We start from the raw sequence: 7351 nt of genomic DNA, 5'->3' as shown, positions 1-7351 counted from the left end.
TGAATTGGAGATATCTGGGAGAGCTCTTGCTGATTGATATTACGTGAGGCCCGGTTGTTTCTAATGGTCCAGTGTCCTGAACTCAGCTCTCCCAGCTCAGTCTCAGGCCTGATACCAGGTCAGAGCATCAAGACCCTGTCAGCCCCACAGCTCAGAAGAAAAGGGAGAGAAAAAGAAAGAAAAAAATTATTAAATGAAAAATAATAATAAAGAAAAGAAGAGAGCAACCAAAACAATAAACGAATCCACCAATGATAAGAAGCGCTAAAAACTAAACTAAGATAAACATAAACATCAGAAACAAACCAGTCGCATACAGCAAACCCTAAGTCCACACTTGCTCCCACAGTCCATTGCCTCAATTTGGGGATGATTTGCTGTCTATTCAGGTATTCCAGAGATGCAGGGTACATCTGGTTGCTTGTGAGGATTTAATCCACTGCTCCTGAGGCTGTACAGAGAAATTTCCCTTTCTCTTTGTTCGCACAGCTCCTGGGGTCCAGCTTTGGTTTTGACCTCACCTCTGCAAGTAGGTTGCCCTCAGGCATCTGTTCCCTACCCAGACAGGACGAGGTTAAAGTGGCAGCTGATTAGGGTGCTCTTGCTCACTCAGGCCATGGGAGGGAGGGGTATGGTAGTCATAATTGGAAAGCGGGTTGAGCCTATGGCAGCAGAGTTCGGCATGGCGTTGCAACAGCCTGAGGTGCACCATGTGTTCTCCTGGGGAAGTTGTCCTGGATCATGTGACCCTGGCTGTGGCAGGCTGCATAGGCTCCCAAGGGGGTGGTATGTGGTTAGTGACCTGTTCGTGCACACAGGATTCTTGGTGGCAGCAGCAGCAGCATTAGCGTTTCATGCTTGTCTCTGGGGTCCGAGCTGATAGCTGCAGCTCACGCCCACCTCTGGAGCTTGCTGAGGCAGTGCTGCCTTCTGTGGGCACACTGGGAAGGAATCCTCTCTCCTCGCACACCCCGAAACAATGGTCTCTTGCCTCTTCAGCAGGTCCAGACTTTTTCCTGGACTCCCTCTCAGCTAGCTGTGGTGCAGTAGCCCCCTTCAGGCTGTGTTCACACAGCTAACCCCAGTCCTATCCCTGGGGTCTGATCTCCGAAGCTTGAGCCACAGCTCCCAGCCCCCACCTACCCTGGTGGGTGAGCAGGTAAGCCTCTCAGTGTGGTGAGTGTTGGTCAGCACTGATCCTCTGTGTGGGAATCTCTCCGCTTTGCCCTCTGCATCCCTGTTGCTGCATTCTCTTCCATTGCTCTGAAGCTTCCCCCCTGCCCACCCTCTGTCTTCACCAGTGAAGGGGCTTCCTAGCGTGTGGAAACTTTTCCTCCTTCGCAGCTCCCTCCCAGAGGTGCAGGTCCCATCTCTATTCTTTTGTCTCTGTTTTTCCTTTTTCTTTTGCCCTACCCAGGTATGTGGGTTTTTTCTTGCCTTTTGAGAAGTCTGAGGTCTTCTGCCAGCGTTCAGTAGGTGTTCTCTCAGAGTTGTTCCACATGTAGATGTATTTTTTTTTTTTTTTCTTGCGTTATGCGGGCCTCTCACTGTTGTGGCCTCTCCCATTTGCGGAGCACAGGCTCCGGATGCGCAGGCTCAGTGGCCATGGCTCACGGGCCCAGCCGCTCCGCGGCATGTGGGATCTTCCCGAAACGGGGCACGAACCCGCGTCTCCTGCATCGGCAGGCGGACTCTCAAGCACTGCGCCACCAGGGAAGCCCCAATGTAGATGTATTTTTGATGTATTTGTGGGGAGGATCTCCACATCTTACTCCTCTGTGATCTTGAAGCTTCCCCCTTCATAGTGTTCTTTATCTTTCCTTACGGCATTTGTTTCGAAGTTATTTTGTCTGATATGAGTATTGCTACCGTGGTTGTCTTATTATTTCTATTTGCATGAAATACCATTTTCCATCCCCTCACTTTCATTCTGCATGTGTCCTTTGGTCTCAAGTGGGTGTCTTGTAGGCAGCATATTATAGGCTCTTGTTTTTCTTTTTTTTCCCCTCCAGTCTGCCGCTCTGTGTCTTTTGATTGGAGCATTTAGTCCATTTACATTTAAGGTAACTATTGATAGATATGTATTTATTGCTACTTTAGACCTTTACTTCCAGTTGATTCTTTCTTTGTTCCTTTCTTTTTGTTTTTCCTTTTGTGGTTTGCTTTTTTTTTTTTTTTTTGCGGTACGCGGGCCTCTCACCGTTGTGGCCTCTCCCGTTGCGGAGCGCAGGCTCCGGACGCGCAGGCTCAGCAGCCATGGCTCATGGGCCCAGCCGCTCCACGGCATGTGGGATCTTCCCGGACTGGGGCATGAACCCGTGTTCCCTGCATCGACAGGCGGACTCTCAACCACTGCGCCACCAGGGAAGCCCGGTGGTTTGCTTTTTTATTTTGCTTGGGTTCTTTTTGGTTTTTGAGAATCTATTTTATGTTTTTGTTTTGTAGCTGTCCTGATTTTTTAACCTTTTAACCCATTACTATATCCCCTTGCTTTAGACTGGTAGTCATATAGGCTCAAACACATTTTTTAAAAACACCCTTCACTTTTTTACTTCTCTCCTTCAAACTTTATGAGTTTGATGTCCTCCTTTGCATCTTCCTGTTTATCCTTTTATTGTTCATTGTAGTTATCATCGCTTTCACAAAAATTTTTTTCAATTTAAAAAAAATGTATGGGCTGCCTTTATTTAAGTGATTGACTTGCCAATTGTGGTTTTCTCTCTTTTATAGATTCTTGCTTCTTTTCTATTTAGAGAATACCTGTCAATATTTCTTTTAGGATAGGTGTAGTATTGCTGTATTGTTTTGGTTTTTGCTTGTCTGAGAAATTCTTTGTCTTATTTTTCTATTCTAAATGATAATCTTGCTGCATAGAGTATCCTCAGTGCTGTTTTTCCCTTTCAGTACTTTGAATACATCTTGCCACTCCCTTCTGTCCTGCAACATTTCTGTACACAAATCAGCTGATAGCATTATGGGGGTTCTCTTGTAATTAACTCTTTGTTTTACTCTTGCTGCCTTTAGAATCCTCTCTTCATCTTTAATTTTTGGTATTTTAATTTTAACATGTCTTAATGTAGGTCTAAGTTCATCTTGTTTGGAACCCTCTGTGTTTCCTGTACTTGAATATCTGTTTCCTTCTTTAGGATTGGGGAGTTTTCAGCCATAATATCTGAAAATACATGTTTGATCCCCTTTTTTATTCCTTCTCCTTCTGGGATCCCTATTATGCATAGATTGCCACACATTATATTATCCTGTAGGTGTTGTATGCTGCTTTCATTTGTTTTTGATATGTATTTCTGTCTGTTGTTCTGATTGGGTGATTTCCATTCTGTCTTCCAGAACACTTATTCATTCTTCTGCATTATTTAATTTGCTATTTGTTGCCTTTAGCTCAGCTTTCATCTCAGCAAATGAGTTTTCTAACTTTAATTGGCTCCTCCTTATAGTTTCTAGTTCCTTTTTACAGGAATGTGCATTTCTATCGATAGGCTTTCTTAATTCTTTCAGTATTTTTATTACCTCCTTTTTTGTACTCAGGGTGCAATAGACTGGTCAGATCTGTTTCATTGTTTGTTCTTTCAAGGGAATTCTTTTGATCTTTTAATTTGGAGTGGTTCCTCTGCTTCTTCGTTTTACTTGGATTTCTCTGACTCTATGCGTTTAATAGAAACAGTTATGTACTGTTCTCTTGGAGGGCTGCTTTTATGTGAGAACATCCCTGTATTGCCTGCGTGAGCCTAATATTTTTGCTGTGAAAGGTATTTTTAGTATGGATGCCTGAAATGTCTTTCCTCAGTGTGTGCTGGCCATTATCCCCTTGGTACGGGGTGTAATTGTTGTTTGGTTACCACAGCCTGCACTGGATGTTGAGTGGGGTCTCCTCTTTGCTCTGTGGTTGTCATAGCCCTGCCTGTAATATGATCTTCTTGCTAGTTTTGGAGTAGAAACCCCCAGATCTGTTTCTGAGCTTTAGTATCATATAGGAGGGACTGATGTGCTCACCCTGGCAGCGGAGCCACTGAATATTCCTCTGCTGGAGCTCTCCACGAGGAAATATGCTCTGTGCTGTTTCCTGTCACCCATTGTGCAGGTTCACAGAGTACACTGTTGTTGGCACTGCCCTTGGACCTGCCTCAACCATGGGAATGCAGGCATTTGGTTGGTCTCTGTTTCCCTCTGGTGCGTTGCTCACAGAGCCACCAGTGCAGATTCACTGCTGCAGATCTGCTGAAGTGCAGCACTGGGACCACCATAGTCACACACCTGGACCCACTGTGGGAGCTTCAGCATCAACCCAGACCTGGGGCCTGCCTGCATGTGCTCATGCAGCAAATCCCACAGCTGCTAACTCCAGACCTGTCCCAGTCACAGGAATACCATTAATCAGCACAGATGTCCAGTAGGCACTGCGTTTACAAAGCTGCCTGAGGTGGTGTAAATCTGTGGATCTCACAACCACTAGCATACTGCTCAGACTTCCCTCTGCTCCTGAAGTTACGAAGTCCTGTGGCCCCTGGGGATCGGCTCAGATTTCAACCCTGCTCCACGTGTGAGCAACCCAGTGGTTCTTATGAACTCCCAGAGTTTGTAGAGGCAGAGCTGTGCCCACTGTGAGCCCACCAAGAATGAGGCTGCTAAGGCAGGGCACTGCCCCTCACTTTGCTCACTGGGGCTTCTGTGGAGGACCCAGGCTCTCTCCTGTTTACTTCCCCAGTTGAGGCTCAGAGCACAGTCCAGCCCCTTCAGGCTGTTGCCACACAGCCAACCCCAGTCTCTCCCCAGGTCTGCCTCCTGTAGTCCATGTTTAAGCACCCAGCCCCATGCACATCAACAGATGAGCATCTCAGGCTGGGGAGTGTAGGGAGGTGGCCAGGACCATCGGTACTGATCTCTGTCTGCTGCAGTCTGTCTGCTGTACTCTCCTCTGAGTCTCTGAAGCTCCCTTTCTGGCCAGGCTGATCTCCCAGCTAGTGAAGGGTGTTCCCAGTGTGAGGGAACGTTTCCTCTTTCACAGCTCCCTCCCAAGGGCTCAGGTCCTATCCCACTTGCTTTTTTTTTTTTTTTTTTTTTTTTAACTTTCATCCCATCCTGTTACATGGTGATATTTCTTGTAACTTTGGTTGTATGAGATCTTTTGCCAACATTCAGTATATATTCTGTAAGAATTGGGCTGTTTGTAGATGAATTTTTCATGTATTTGTGGGAGGAGGTGAGCTCCCATGTCCTTCTATTCCACTGTCTTGATCTCTTCTCCCTATGCTTTGTGTTGAGAATATATTTGATACTTAAACTCATGTAGATACTGTACTATGTTATGCCCTCAAGGCTTTGTTATTTTACCTTTCAGATCTATATGCATAATCTATCTAGAATTAATTTTTTTTTTTTTCTTGCGTCATGCGGGCCTCTCACTGTTGTGGCCTCTCCCATTTGCGGAGCACAGGCTCCAGACGCGCAGGCTCAGCGGCCATGGCTCACGGGCCCAGCCGCTCCGCGGCATGTGGGATCTTCCCGAAACGGGGCACGAACCCGCGTCTCCTGCATCGGCAGGCGGACTCTCAAGCACTGCGCCACCAGGGAAGCCCTAGAATTAATTTTTTATAGTATGAGATAAATGTCAGTATTCCCTGTTTTCATATATATGACCAATTGATCCTTTCCACTTGTTTGCAAAGACTGTCATTTATCCAGTTTAATATGTTTCATCTTGCCTTTGATATAAATCAAATTCCTTTATGTGGATCTGTTTCTGGGACTCTTATTGTGATTTTTCTTTTTGTTTACCTTTATAGAAAATCATTTTTCATAAATATGGTAGTTTAGTAGTTCTTAATATAAGTCTTCCAATTTTGTTTATCTTTTAAAGATTATCTCATTCTTTTTTGTTAACATCTTTTTTTTTATATCTTTATTGGCGTATAATTGCTTTACAATGGTGTGTCAGTTTCTGCTTTATAACAAAGTGAATCAGTTCTACATATACATATGTTCCTTTGCATTTATACAAACAGTTAGAATCAACTTGCCAACTTGTACAACTAAAAACTCGGTAGGCTTTGATTTGGATTTCATTTAAATTATAACTTTATTTGTAGAGAATTTTCATGTTTAAAATATTGAAGCTTCTAGTCTATGACTATGGTATATTCCTCCTTGTATTTAGGGTTCTCTGATATGTCTCAACATCTTATACATCATTATTCTTTTTTCTTAAATTTATTTATTTTTATTTTTGTCTGCATTGGGTGTTTCTGCATGCAGGCCCTGTCTAGTTGCGGTAAGCGGGGACCACTCCACCGCAGTGCGCGGGCCCACCATTGCGGTGGCTTCTCCTGTTGCAGATCACGGACTCTAGGCGTGTGGGGTTCAGTACTTGTGGGTCCCAGGCTCCAGGGCACAGGCTCAGCAGCCATTGCACACGGGCTCAGTTGCTCCGCAGCATGTGTGATCCTCCCGGACCAGGGATCGAACCCATGTCCCCTGCATTGGCACGTGGATTCCCAACCACTGCGCCACCAGGGAAGTCCCTACATCATTACTCTTTTGTGTGTGCTTGTTTTATTAATCATTGAGAAAGGTTAAAATTTTGCTCTCTGATTGGGAATTTATTTCTTTATTTTTTGCTGATCTGTACTTTTTTAGTTTACATAAAGAAATAAGTGGTAAAATTTGGGGATTGTTGCATCTTTTTTATGCCTAGGGCTCTTTATGATGATAAAATGTCTATATTTTCAACATTTCTTTTAGTATGGCCTACAAATTATCTGAAAAATTCTCTCAGTTTTTGTATTCAGGAATTTTCTTTATTTTACTTTCATTTCAAAAAAATATTTTGACTAGGTATAGACCCCTAGATTTGAAGTTTCATTGCACTGTCTTCTCCTTTACCTCATTTCCTTTGAGAAGCCAGTTATGTCTCATTGTTGCTCCTTTAAAAGATACGTGGATTTTATCTCTATTTTAAGATTGTTCTCATTGTATTTAGTCTATGATGTGCTTACTTAGTCTATCATATATTGTTTTTTTAATTTTTTTTTATTGGGGTATAGTTGTTTTACAATGTTGTGTTAGTTTCTACTGTATAGCGAAGTGGAGTTCCCTGTGCTGTACAGCAGGTTCTTGTTAGTTATCTATTTTACACATATTAGTGTATATATGTCAATTAGATATTGTTATTTGTTTTTATAAAGGAAGGAGTCTTTTTTAAAAAATATTTATTTATTTATTCATTTATTTTTGACTGTGTCGGGTCCCCGTCTCTGCGTGAGGGTCCTCTCCAGTTGTAGCGAGTGGGGGCCACTCCTCACTGCAGTGCACGGGCCCCTCACCATCGCAGCCTCTCCCG

The sequence above is a fragment of the Lipotes vexillifer genome, unplaced genomic scaffold (genome assembly GCF_000442215.2).
Source record: "Lipotes vexillifer unplaced genomic scaffold, Lipotes_vexillifer_v1.1 scaffold407, whole genome shotgun sequence".
Taxonomy (NCBI): Eukaryota; Metazoa; Chordata; class Mammalia; order Artiodactyla; family Lipotidae; genus Lipotes; species Lipotes vexillifer.
This window is presented reverse-complemented; position numbering follows the sequence as displayed.